The following is a 13,939-nucleotide window of genomic DNA, read 5'->3' as shown; positions in this document are numbered from 1 at the left end:
TGAATTGAAATCTCAGATCATGATTGGGGTGTAGAGTCTACGTTGGTTTGAAAATAAACCCCAAGTTAGGAAAGTTATGAAAAAGATAATTGTGTATATTCCTTTCAAAGCCATTATAATCTGGATCTTTCCTTAAGTCTGAATGGGTTTATAATAAGTAAACTTTTCTACCCATGCCTGAAGCTCTTCATTTTGAATAAAGCCATGATGTACTGATTTATTTGTAGTCACCTATTGACCTCCATATGCTTTGTTTTAGAAGCTCCCAAGAAGCCTTTCTTTTCTTTTCTTTTTGTTCTTTATCTTGACCAATATAAAGAGAAACCTGTTAGGTTTTGCATAGAAAGCATACTTTTTCGTTACAGTGTTTATAAATGTGAAGTTTATGTTTAGTGAGAAGGGTACTTTAGGATCCACTATATGGGTAAGGCATAAATTGTTTTCCAGCAAAGCATTTAGACTTCTCTTTTTGCTTATATTTGACTGAACCCTAAAGAATGTCTTCTTGCCTTGATGAAATTGCTAAATAGTAAGTCATCTTTTAACAAATTAAATGAAATATAGTTTTTAAGTGTAAAAAGATTTTAAATTAGCCTAGCCTTTGAAAGTTTTTGCCAAAGCCGTATGTACATTTAGGTCTCTTCATTTTGGCAGTGGAATGTGGTTTTTATTAAGTAATTTAGGTTTAGATTTTACTGATTCCTTTATTGAGTTTTCCTGTGCTTCTCTCTGGTTCGGTAACCTCTTTCTCATGGAACTGTGTTGTCTATGTTTGAGGCATGGCTTATTTAACTGGAGAATCTTAGGATAGTCAGTGTTTGTTGATCTGCTACAAACAGATTGATAGTATTATATTATGTTTATTCCACTTCTCGAAGGTTTAGTGCACAATTTATTTGCACACTAGTTTAGACTGGCAAAATGTCAACTACTTCAAATTTCATCATCCAATTTACTAAGTCTCTCTAGTGATGCACTGCTTTAATTGGGGACCTGTATTTTTTGTTTTAATGATTACAGGATTACAGGAGATAATTTATCGAAGAGGTACTTGGTTTAAGAAAAAGAAAGGGCTATGGAGATGTAAGGAATATTACCAAGGGGTTATTTTGTATACAGAGTATAAACTGAGAAAGTATTCCTATTTATAGATAGCAAACACAAATACATAATAAAATGTGCTCACAGTTATCAAAACAATTCACATTTACATTTTACAAGTCTTTCTTCTAATGTGTCACTCAGTTATCAAAGAGCACAGTACTTTTGAATAATATATTAAATGTTTAGCTATTTGAATTTTATGGAATATCTTTGGACTTTTACATAAATAAGTTGTCTATTGTTAATGTCAGTTATACCTCAATTTTAAAAAATAACACTTTTAGTTGCTTTCCAGTGTTTTAGTGAGCATTTAGTTACCCTCTTATTAAAATTAGGTGAGCATTTAAAAATTTTTTCTTTGGAATGGTTCCATGTGGATCCACTGAGTATTTTCCTCCTGAAAAGGGCATCATCATAGCTAGGTTCATCTGTATCTTCCTAGTGTTTGATATTTTATAACTGTGAGTAGGGAGCTTTATTTAAGTATTCCCTTTTCTCCCCAAGCGGAGGATGTCAGTTCTGAGAATGGGTATCGAGCATTTGCAGGGAGGCGAGTGGCTGGCAGAGGCTCTGGCTTCTGGACACTCCACTCTAGAATTCATGTGAGAACATGCTTTTCCTCTCTTTCCTTATGCTCTCTTGATCTCTTCTAAGACTGAAGTGCCAATCATGCTGATAAAGTTTCCCCTGCTCTTGTCTTTTGGGAAGATTCCCTAATACACTGCTGCTTTTCTCTGATAGATTCGCCTTGTCTAAGGATACAAGATATTCGGGGCTCTAATGATACCCTTCTTGTCTTGGTATAAAAACCCTCTAAACATAAGACTGTTTTTAAGAGAAAGACTGTGGTATTCTCTGTTGTTACAGAGAGTTTTTATTTAATTCACTCTTCTGATATGTGCATGGGGGGTTGCATGTTTGCACATGTCTCTGATCACAGTCATCCAGCACCCTGGGTGGTAGTTGGAAGTTTGCCCAGCTGAGAAAGATTGTTCTTTTTCTCTCTCTCCTTTATTTATTTTTTTGTGATGGTGGTGCTGGAGGTGGTATTGGTGCTGGTGGTTCCTTTTGTCTTGTATTTATGTAAAAAGTTTATTTGTTGCTGCTGAAAGATCTCAGCATGTGGCCCCAGAGCCTTCCCAGATCTGGGTTGGCCTGGTCAATTTCTGTATAGTTTCTTCTCTCTGTTTCTGATGATTCCTCATCATGCTGATGTCAGTGCTTTCTTTCTGGATACAAACTGCACAGATTAATTTTATTTATAAATTTCTGGACAATCAGTTTACCAAACTTGTTTTTGAAATTAGTAGTGTCTATCTATAAATCTGAATTGGGCACTTAGAGGTGAAACACATTCTGGTAAAAATCTCATAAAGCCAGCTTGCCTCTGGAGACATCTTGGTTTTTATGAATAAATGATGAAAATATTTATGAAAGCTTGTTAAATTTTGTACAGATCCGCATATGTAAAACACATGCTATTTAAATACTGATATGAATAAGTTGAGAATGACATGGAAAGAAAAATGGTTTGCAAATCCAAAAAATAGTAACTACATTGTATACTGTTACCTGATAGCATTTTGGTTTTTTCTGTTGTTAATAGAATCTCTTTCTCCTTATGAGTGCTAACAATTTTGATATTTAAGTAATTCAAATAGCCTTTTAGGAGATACACATTCTAATATCAGGGTTATTTTTTCCTTTCCTCTGTGCCCTGATGCAAAAAACAACTTAGTTATATTAAGATTAACATCATTCCATTTGTGAGAGTGTCACTTTTATGAGCATTACATATTTATGATGAAATTCTGCACACAACTAGAGAAATATGTTTCATATGAACATATCTGTCATACTTTTATTGTTATACTAAATAACTATATAATGCAAAAAGAAAATCACATTTTTGCCTTGGAATGATGTCCATAGTAGGAGTGCAAATGTCCATAATAGCAGTGGATTCAACATTTTCTTTGAAAGCATTTAAGCTCTTAACACTTTGTAGAAGATAGTGTTTCTCTCGGTGCCAGTAATAATTTAATATCAAAATGGAGGGCACATTTAAAAATAACTGGTTATTACTCACATTTTGAGTAGTTTCTCTTATTAAGTTTTATTTTGGAAACAAGTATATTCCCCACATGAAAACAGTCAATGAGATTTAAAAAAAAAGCAACTTTCCTTTAAAAGGATTTTCCCCATCCACTTTACTGTCAAAACCTTTTTAGAAATAATACAATTGACCACACATGTTTTGTTTGATGATTTGTATTGTTCTGTGCACCCAGCCCTTTTTATTTTCTTGGGTGGGCTCCAAAGTGGAATATGGATCCTGTGATCATTCAGGATTGAGATAATTTGAGAGATACTGTACTGCAGTTTGGGGCGGGGAGGCCTCCAGGAAGTGGGAGTGAGCTTCACTTTAAACTGTGTGTGAGGGGTGGTGGAAGGGAGGATGCTGATTAAAATAATAAACAACTGCTGGAAAGAGAAGTGGATTACCACACTCCTGTCAGATCAGCGAACCAAAGCTGATGAGGCGCCCTCCCTGCCGCAAACTCTGCAAAGGGGACCATGAGACCTGCTGCTTAAACTTTTCTCCCGGTGGCTAGAACAGCTTTTTAAATAACTTAGCTCTGTTGCACTGACACAGCATCCCTTAGGCATAGCTTGATTTAGGGAAATGGATTGAAACTAGCTTGGTGGTTACCATAGCAACGCAGGCTGCCAGTGTCTGGGAGAGTGCAAGCCGGTGGTCTCCTGTCCCATGTTTGGGTGTTTCTTCAGACAAGAGTGCCCTCCTTGCTGTTCGAACTCTACATAAGTCATGCTTTTTGAAAACTGGCTCCTTACCCAGGATTTTTTTTTTCTTTTTCTTCTTGAAACTAGTCTGAATGGAGGAAGTTGGTAATACTTGGCTTTTTTTTTTTTCTTCTTTTTTTTTTTTTTTTTTTTTTTTTGCCTTCTCTCATGCAAGTTTCCAGGATATAGCTTCTTTTTTGCTTTGTGTAATTGAGAACAAACTCTAAGCTTGGGGCCCAGGAGAGAACAGTTGTGGGCTGCAGGTCATTAGTGAGGTGAACAGAAGGGAATCCTGGGCTTTCCAGAGAAAAAGGAGACCATGCCAGCCTCGTGGAACGCGGCTACCAGAGAACATACAAGCAGGTCTATTCCTTGCGAACTCTGAAGTCCATGAAATCCTGGACCCACGGTGGGGTGGCTAAAATGTCCCAGCACAAGCTGCTGCTGCTCATGGACCATAGCTCAAGGGCAAGGCTTGTAAAGGATTTTACAAAGGATTTTAAAGTATAGCCAGAAAAGATACGGTTTTTAGAAGTTAAACGCTGTTGTCTGAAGGAAGTTTGCCGGAAAGATGTAGGCTTCAAGGGCTACTGGACGATGATTGGTCTGAACTTCAGCTTACGGGAATTGCTGACAAAATTTGAAAAGGTATGCAGAAAGCAGACTTCATCAATGTACTTTTTTCTTTCTTCCTTTTCTTGTCTTTTTTTTTTTTTTTTACTATGCATTTAGATGGCGGATAGTCTATTGATTCTGATTATTTAATATAACTTCTAAGGCATTTGATTTGATATCCTCTTAAAAAAATTTTGTTTCAACTAAAGATCAAGTTAGCAATCTTTCCTTTGGTCAGGAGGGCTTCTCATGATGCCTGTCAGTTTTAGAATTTCACATCAGAAGAGATCCTTTGTACTCAAGCCGGCTGGTAATTTAATTGAAAGTTATTTTGGAAAAAAACAAAAAACATAAAAACAACCAGCAACAACACTGGGTTTTCATGCCAAAGTCTGACTTCATCAGGCCTGGGTTCTGTTTTCCATACCCCTCAGGTTTATCTCCCTGCAGTGGCCGAGCACTGACTCTCCCAGCCTCCTTTCTGAAGATTCAGTTCTGAGAGTCAGCAGAGGATGCCTCATAGTGACAATGGCACATCTGACCTCAGCCTTCTCCTCTTTCTTTCTGGTTCTGTCTGTCTTAGATGTAGAGTGCTTGTGTGCACTGTAGAGCTTTAATGCTTGGATCATTATTTTTGCATTTAGTTCTTTTTTCCATGGGAAAGTTCTTGGCACACTCCAGGACTGAGTCTAGCCCGCCAAAGGCTACCTTACATTTACAGTTAAACAAAACAAAACCTCCATGTGCTGCTCATGGGCTTCTGCCTTCCATAGCCTTTGGATGCCAAACACCTATATTCTTTCAACTTCCCATCTTTAAAGAAAAGGAAAGGGATGAAGTACTCTCTGTGCATAAATCAGTTACTTATCATTATTGTTAAAGATGTACTCTGTGGCTGTCACCACGAATACCCTGCGGTTCATTGCAAGTATAAATATAAGCAAGACTGTACTGAGTCATTTACAGAATAATGCGCTTTTTCTTACAAAACCACAATTGCCCGGGGAAAAAGGCGTAAACCGTGTCACTTGAAAAGTTTGAAAGCTTTTCCAAAACAATTGCAGTCATTGCTTGCCTCCTGATGGTAGAAACAGTGCAGTGGGAAGAGGGTGGAGAAAGAAGAATTCGCTTCTCCTGGTTGAATGCTCCCTCCTACCCGGTTCTCTCCCCGCACCCCAACTGTCATAGTAAGGACTGTAACACAGGGTTCACTTTGACCTCTCCCTTCAATATGTTATTAAGCACCTACATTCCTGAGGGTAAAGGGTGGTTCCTGGTCAACTTGCTCACTGTTTAGAAGGGGTGGAGGAGGTTAGAGAAACTTTCTTTATGGCAGCTGGTAACAGCAGGTGACAAACTTTATGACGGGTCTGTTAGCTTGGTTTGTATAGATTTGTCTGTTTCTTCCTAAAAAGGTATATAGGGCATACGTTACATGAATAATTCATTACTTAGACCCCCTGAGAGGCCGTAATTGTGGTCAATAGCTGGCCTTTTGTATTGTAATTGCTGCTATTAGTCTTGAAAGCCTAGGTCAGATACCAGAGGTTAGTAACCTGCCTCAGCTTTTTGGCTATTTTCTTGACAAAGTTACCAGTTCTGGTCATATTAGTTTCCTCCTTGATTTCCTAAACCTTAGTATCTGCATATTTCTTATTTTTTCTTTTAGTAGTTAAATTGACAGTAAAAGAAGCCTACAGGCCTAGTCCTGTCAAAGCTTGATTTGGGATTTTTTTTTTTTTTTTGAGACAAAGGGCAAATTCAGAGAAACAATCTTGCTGCCATTCACAGTCTGAAGTTCTCCATACATGTTTATTTTTGTGTTAGACGCCTTTATAAAAATCAATGTGAAAGTTAATCTCCTTGCCATATTTCATTTGTAGGAAGTTGTCATACATGAATGTATTTTTCTCCAACTCAGTTTAAAAAAAAATCCTTTGTGTATTTTCACAAAAGCTGTCTCATATATTTAGCCTATGCTACATTGATTCATTGCCAGGAAAACTGTATTATGGAAAGGTACCACTACCTCCCACCTCAAATACAACTACCTTCCCCCAACTCTGAAAGCAAACATGCCGGTTCTAGGGAATGACCAAGGCTTACTGCTCCAATGCAAAAGCCACATGATACCTTTGGAAGCTAACGGTCTTCCCATAGTCCCTTTATTTTCAGTTTCCTTAGTCTTATCTTTTCCTCAATATTAGTGATCTGCTTCTAGAGCAGATCACACGGTGATTTAACACTTGGTGATTTAAACACTTTTCTTATCAGTAATTATAATAGTTCAAGCTGATGTTTAAGTTCCCAGAGCAAAAGGTGTTTTGCTGGATTCCTGAAACCATTTCAGGCTTTAAGAAAACTAGAGTACAAGGTTGGGATAGTCGTGGGTCTTCCAATAATGTTAATCTGAGAAGTTGAAGACTGGTCAGATAACTGAAATTTCCAGATGACAGCAGACCTTCAGCATAACTTCAAGACAGCAGTTTGTTAGTGAGATAAATTGAAAGGGGATATCTAGTTGATAGTTTTTGAATTTTAAAGAAATCTAGTGGTTTGTGACTTATATTTGGGTATCTGTTCGTACAGGGATGTTTGGCATATCGTTGGGGTCTGTAATCTGGTTATCTAGTCCCAACACGTGTGATGCTAGAGTTGTGGTTTTCCAGCATTAGCAGGATGGGCAAATTGCACCTGGGACTCAGAGTTCCTGGGGATCCAGGGGGCCGGAAACATTCTCTACTGTTTCCTCAAGGTGACAGCTCACCAAGGATCAGGAAGCCCTGATTGAAGGGAACCACGTGTTCCCTAGAGTGGTCTTAAAGAGGAGATTGAAACAGGAACTTCTCGCCAAGAGAGGATGACCTTATGGCAAAAGGTGCCAGGCAGCAAGCAGATCCTAGTTACCCGACCAGGTGATGAGGGGAGAGCAGTTGTGACCAGGGTGACTCTACAGCGACTTCAGACTCACAGTTGACTTGACACAGAAAGCTGCCACCAAAATACCTTTCTGAAATGCAGCCTATGAGTTGGTTTTAATGCCACCTTGATTTTAATGAATTGATTTTCTCCTTGAAAGTACTTCATAATGGAAGTATCTGATGGACTCAGTGGCTGTTAATATGTTGGTATACTTGGCCATCTGCACTGTGTACTGTCTGTTCCATTTATTTAGTAGTCACGGAGGATAGAATAATGGGCAATTTTAGCTTAGCGACATTTTGAGTGACTGTTGCCTTTTATTAATTTATGCACTTCTGCTACTAGATGATTAATGGTAATGGTAGTTCTCTAAGGGTGTGTGTGTGTGAGAGAGAGAGAGAGACAGAGAGACAGAGAGAGAGAGAAAGACGGAGTCTGAGTAGCACCACTCTCTTGGTGAATCCTTTGGGAAAGATGCTTCCCATAGTGACAACACAGAGAGAAACCGCTCAATGCTAAATTTCCTTTATGATATTGACATCCTTTAGGATGACCAATATTTAAAATTATAATTTGAAGCTATATTTTGCTGCTCAATTTGCAATATCTAATTTTTAAAAATTTTATCCTGGAAAGACACAGTCAACTTCCAATTTCAAGGTCTACTCTTGCTCTAATATTTAGTAAATATTTATGAAGTACACAGTATGTACCAGACACTGGGCTGAATTCAAGGATGGCGTGGATAACAGGGTAGACCTCCACTCTTTGAGCTTACAGCCTAGTAGGAGGATACAGACCTTAAACAAGTCTGTATTCTGTAAGCCTGTGACTGAGCAAAAGGAGGTAGCTGTAAGAGCGACAGGTAGACATAATCTAACCTGGTGCAGTGAAGTTTCTCCTGGAGAAATGATATTTAAACTGGGACTTAAGATGACTTTAAAATTAAGGAAGGAACTGAGATTGTGGGCTTACATGTGGGAGATGTGCGTTGGGGAAGAAAATGAGAGCTTTCTGGGCAATAGGAACTGCTTTTTCACAGGTCAGAAGTTGAAGAGTTGGGTGCCCCAGAACTGTTGTTTAAAACATTTAAAATACAAAAACCTTTGACTGGGTTTTCAAACTTGTTCAGTTTCATTTATACAATCTGATTTTAGGAATTAGGGTGGGGCAATAGTTTGATAACTTGAAAATATTTGTTAATAACTGTTCTTAAACTCATGTTCATGTGCAGATCAAACCTGCTTATATAAAGTGCACCTCAGAAGGAAAGCCACTGTATTTTAACTCACTAGGATGTTAGTATGTTTTAGTAACAATTGGTATAGAGTCAAGGATTTTGAACATTTTACTTTGTTGTGAAAAATATTTTTCTTAATAGCAGTGTTTGCTATGTTGGAATTTAAAATGTACTTTGTTTCTTTATTTTTTATGATTTCAAGTTGGCTTGTTCAAATTATCTTGAAAGTGCAGTTAATTGTAAATTTGTTCCACTTAGTAATTTAACTTTTTTTCTACTCTATTGTCTAACATATATTTATAATCACAGATAATGGGAAAAGAACGTTACTGGCATTGATTTCTTACTTTTTTTTGTTTTTTTGTTTTTTTTTTTTGGCTGCGTTGAGTCTTGGTTGCTGTGCACGGGCTTTCTCTAGTTGCAGCGAGCGGGGGCTACTCTTCGTTGCGGTGCGCGGGCTTCTCATTGCAGTGGCTTCTCTTGTTGCAGAGCACGGGCTCTAGGCACGTGAGCTTCAGTAGTTGTGGCACGCGGGCTCAGTAGTTGTGGCTCGTGGGCTCTAGAGCGCAGAATCAGTAGTTGTGGCGCACGGGCTTAGTTACTCTGGAGCATGTGGGATCTTCCCGGACCAGGGCTCGAACCCGTGTTCCCTGCATTGGCAGGAGGATTCTTAACCACTGCACCACCAGGGAAGTCCGATTTCTTACTTTTTAAATGCTGCTGTCGACCAGGTGATACCACTCTTTTATCTGTCAAAATGTGATTCCATAATTATTAATAGAGTGGTTAAAATTTATGAGATCAGTTGTTGAAAGAAAATATCATTTATAAATAATTAATTGAATAATTTGTTGACATCAGCCAGTTAATTGTAATAATTGATTAGTTAATTGCACTCACTCACTGTCCCAGAAGTCTCACAAACTGTCTCAAAGCATATTTACATAGCACGTAATGACCTTTGAGGATATTATTAGGTTGTATTTTTTTTAGGTGATATCTAACTATTTTTTAAAAGGTATGATCCTTCATTTTCTAAACCTGAAACTCAGGCAGTGATCCTACTGAGCTCTTGACAATCAATCCTAAACTGTCTCTGAATTCCGGTCTCACTTTTGAAAGGAACAGTGGATTTCTTTTCCCCTAATGGTTAACTTTGTTGATTTAGCCTGAGCCTTGGGATATAGTTGGGAAGTTGTTGCTAACCTCACTTCTTCACCTTCAGAAAAGGGGTCAGGATTCCTTCAGAGAAAACACTTCTGTGGCCACGTAGGGTTAGGTAAATATGCCGTGCAAAAATAAACCAAAATGATGTCAGCAAGGCCCAAAGAGGATGAATCTATTCTAATACCAATTTAGTTGTTGAAGACTTCTTAGTGGTACTATTCTAAATCTCTGTTTCTTATAGGAGGGTTCAAACAGTTCTGTTTATAATAATCTAAGGAAAATTTTTTTGGGGGGGTGGTTCACGGGCCTCTCACTGTTGTGGCCTCTCCCGTTGCGGAGCACAGGCTCCGGACACGCAGGCTCAGCGGCCATGGCTCACGGGCCCAGCTGCTCCACGGCATGTGGGATCCTCCCGGACTGGGGCACGAACCCGTGTCCCCTGCATCAGCAGGCGGACTCTCAACCACTGCACCACCAGGGAAGCCCTAAGGAAATATTTCTGCTTACACAGCTGCAACCACTACTTGATTATAGAACATTATAAAGAAATAAAATGTATGTGATTTACATTACAAAGCGTTTGCACATAATATCTCTATGGGTTATATCATTGAAGAAATGTCCAGTTAGGGCAAAACTGGTATTAAAATATCAATTATTAAATAAGTAAATGAATAAATGTTTTGCTTTATTTGTGCAGTTTATTTTGACCTGGGTAGTGGGTGTTGTATAAAAAAAAACTAATTGTTGATCAGTGAACCTCTGTGAGCTTTTGTAGCTGTCTTCTGCAAGGTTCTTCTGAAAGTGTGCATCTTAGGCTTTTGATGGTATTTTACTTAGAGAAAAATACGTAGTCTCTTTATTCTAACCCCTAGCTTTTCTTAACCTTCTACATTATGCTTACATTGTTTGAAAGTACACTGCAAGGCTTTCGAGTGAATTCTTAAAGTATTTCTTCTGTTTTCAAATGTTAGTTTAGCTGCTTGAATACTTTGCTGGGATCCCTCTTTGCACATGACTGCCTTATGTTAAATGGTTGGAAGAGCATTGCTTTGTGCTTCTAGATGGATTACATTCCCATAACTAATTATCAATAACCGTTTTGTGCTTTAATGTTTATTTAATGGTCAGAAAGGCTTCCAGGTGACAGAGGTAAGCATTAGTAAGGCAAGTCTCCCAGCTGTGCAATGGGAGTTAACCCTCTTTCGTAGAACTTTAATTTATTTTAGCATTTGATGTTACATCAGGGTCAGGATCTGACAGACTTCCATGCTGGCATCTTGATTTTAAAACCAGTGCGTCATTCCACAGGGATCTATGAAGGAGCATGATTCATTAACTGCAGGTAATTCTAAATTTCCAGCAAAGAGCTCAGGCAAGGCTTTGCAGTGCAGGCTTCTAAATAATAATTTCTCCCTGTTAAATTTTTTGAACGAAGAGATTAAACAAAATGATTACTACATTTCCTTCTAATTATTTGTCTGATTTCTCTTGGCATTACAGTGGCTAATGTGCCAGTCTGTCAAGATGAGCTTATTCATACACTCATGGATGCAATTTTGCATCCATCTATGTATCTATCTATGTATCTGTCTATCCGTATACATCTATTTTTCATTAGACTTACTCTGTGTAACAGAGACTCTGAAGGATACAGAAGAAATATTAAGATGATTTTCTGTCTTTAGGAGCTCTTGATATATTTGGCCAAATAAATATGCCACCAAATGTTAAATTAAAAGAACAATGTATGCTGATTTCCTTTTCTTTGATCGTTCTCTGGTTGTTGATTTTCTTCCTAATTTTTGATGAGGCTCCTGTGTGGAAGGGTTTTCCACATATTGAAACTTATGTTGCAACATGAATGATCCCTGGTGGTGCTCTTAACCAAAATGTTATGGAAGTACTTAACGATCATTGACTGGGCCAGTGATGCAGTTCTGTTTTACTCCATCTGTCATTGTGGCCGGATTGGAACAGGCATCACCTGATCTGAAGTGAAGAGGCAAATTTGCTTCGTGCTTTTGGTATCCAAATTTCTTCATGCTGTGGAATGCTCCTGTGAAACTGAGGAAACTATTTATAAATCTTGATGTGCTTCTGTCTTTCTATGTCTCTTGAATATGAAAAGAAGCATACGTCAGGCTGCTACAGGAAGTTGTGGTTTGAAGTTGCCTTGTGATTTTAGGTGTGGTCCACTGGTAATGATGTTTAGGAATCTGCACAGGAAATTAGAGGCCAAATTCTCCTTGACAATACAGAGCAAAGGGAGGCCTTGCTTATTTACTCTGTCACTGAGCTTTTTGAGAAAGATGGCTATCATACATCTTTACAGCCGAAGTTTAAAACTGGGCTTTTGATATTTGTCTTTGGAGGTCTTAAAATGCATCTCAGGACACAAAAATAAAACAGTTCTATTCTAAAGAATAGGACTGTGTTGTTCAGGAGATGTCATCAAAGAATCTTTCAGCAGAAGTTTCCTTTTCTTTTTCTTTTTTACTGAGAATTTCTATTTGAAACCTCGCAAGTTCAATTTATAACCAGATTGCCATTTACATGCCTACTGTTGCCCAGCCTGAGAACCTTGAATTGGTATCTGGCTGTGTTTCCCTGCTTCCCCATCAGTGTCTGCTGTGTACTCTCTGAGATGGAGGTGCTAGTAAAGTGCAGAAGAGTCAACAATGTTGAGTTTTTGTTCAGTGGTTAACCCTAATTCTGGGTGTACTCAGATTACACTTTGCAGGGAGACCTGATTTGGCTTTGTTGTTAGATAACCCAGAGACCAATGGGCTTGCAAATTTAGAGCATAAATTTTGCAGAAGCCGTCCATCAGACTTTGTGTTCACCTCTCCCATCTCTCAAATATGACCCTATTAATGTCATCTTAGATGTCACAAATCTTCCCAGAAATTATAATACAGCAGTTCTGCCCCATAACCTCGTGTGATACCTTTTTACCATGCTGGTTGGAGTAGTGAGTCGTACAAGGCTTTTCCATGTGTCGTGGTTTGTATAGGTCTGTAGATACTTGAAGAACAGTCACTTCAACGCTGGCCACTAAGCCTTGGTTCTTAATGGAATACATGGATTGCTTATCAGGAGTAAGTTCTAAATTAATAATAGCATTCTGAGTATTCGAAGAATTTCTGTTTAAATTTTTACCCTGCCCATTTAGAGTTGGAGAAACTAAAGAAGAATGATGATTATAAAGGAAAATTGAAGATGAGAAGTGTAACAAAATTATAGTGTTTGGGTTTGCTCTTCTTTTACTAATTCTGATTCATTACCAGAAATATAATTTTTATTTCTGCAATATGTTGCCTTAATATTCCTTACCAATTAATGCCATGGAGACTCACCCGACACCTTCATGGCCCCTTCTGGTGTCTGCTTTTCTGTTTGTAAGTTCATACTCAGTTGTTGGATGATAGTGGCTGTCACACTAGAGTTAGCTACACATCCCATTTATTCATGAAGAAAAGGTGATTGCCAAATTAATATAGAAAATTGTGTTGACAACCTTATAACAGGAGAGAACTAAACAATTGATAAGACCCTCTGTATTTTAAAGTTTAAATTTGTTGTATTTGTTTAATTACAAAAAGAGACCCTGTTTTTTATAGAAACTTGGAAACTCAGAGAAGTGTAAAGAAGAAAACTAAAATCACCTTTAATTCTCTTATACGGAGATCGCACTATTTTGATTTATTTCTTATAGTCTTCTAATGTATGTGTGTGCAATGATTTACAAATACATAGGCTAATTTAAACACCTACTTTAAAAATTAAATTAACATCACAATATATAGTTTTTTATCCTCCATTTTAAAACCTAATAATAAGCTAACATTAATGTATATTACGAAAGTTTTTACTTTTTTATTTTAAAAACAATCAATGTGATAAATGTGTTTATACATAAATCTTCGTGGGATAGGTAATTTCAACAGTTTTAAGGCTTTTGATACAAATTGCCAAAATGCTTCCTCAGAGTCTGAACCAATTTTTATTATTAATTTATAATAATTCTTATTTTACTTAAACTACACTCAAATTTACTTTTTTTTTTTTTTTTTTTTTTTTTTT

General features: G+C 37.6%; 1 protein-coding gene across 14 annotated transcripts in view; it reads left to right on the top strand.

Annotated features, from left to right (window-relative positions):
• The window catches only part of UTRN (utrophin), a 506,668-nt gene that overhangs the window by 340,065 nt on the left and 152,664 nt on the right, over positions 1-13,939 (top strand). The window lies entirely within an intron of this gene.

This window comes from Aethalodelphis obliquidens, unplaced genomic scaffold, assembly GCF_003676395.1.
Source record: "Aethalodelphis obliquidens isolate GAN/ISIS:26980383/991018 unplaced genomic scaffold, ASM367639v1 scaffold3, whole genome shotgun sequence".
Classification (NCBI taxonomy): Eukaryota; Metazoa; Chordata; class Mammalia; order Artiodactyla; family Delphinidae; genus Aethalodelphis; species Aethalodelphis obliquidens.
Note: the sequence above shows the minus strand (reverse complement) of the source record. Positions and strands in the feature narration are given on the sequence as shown.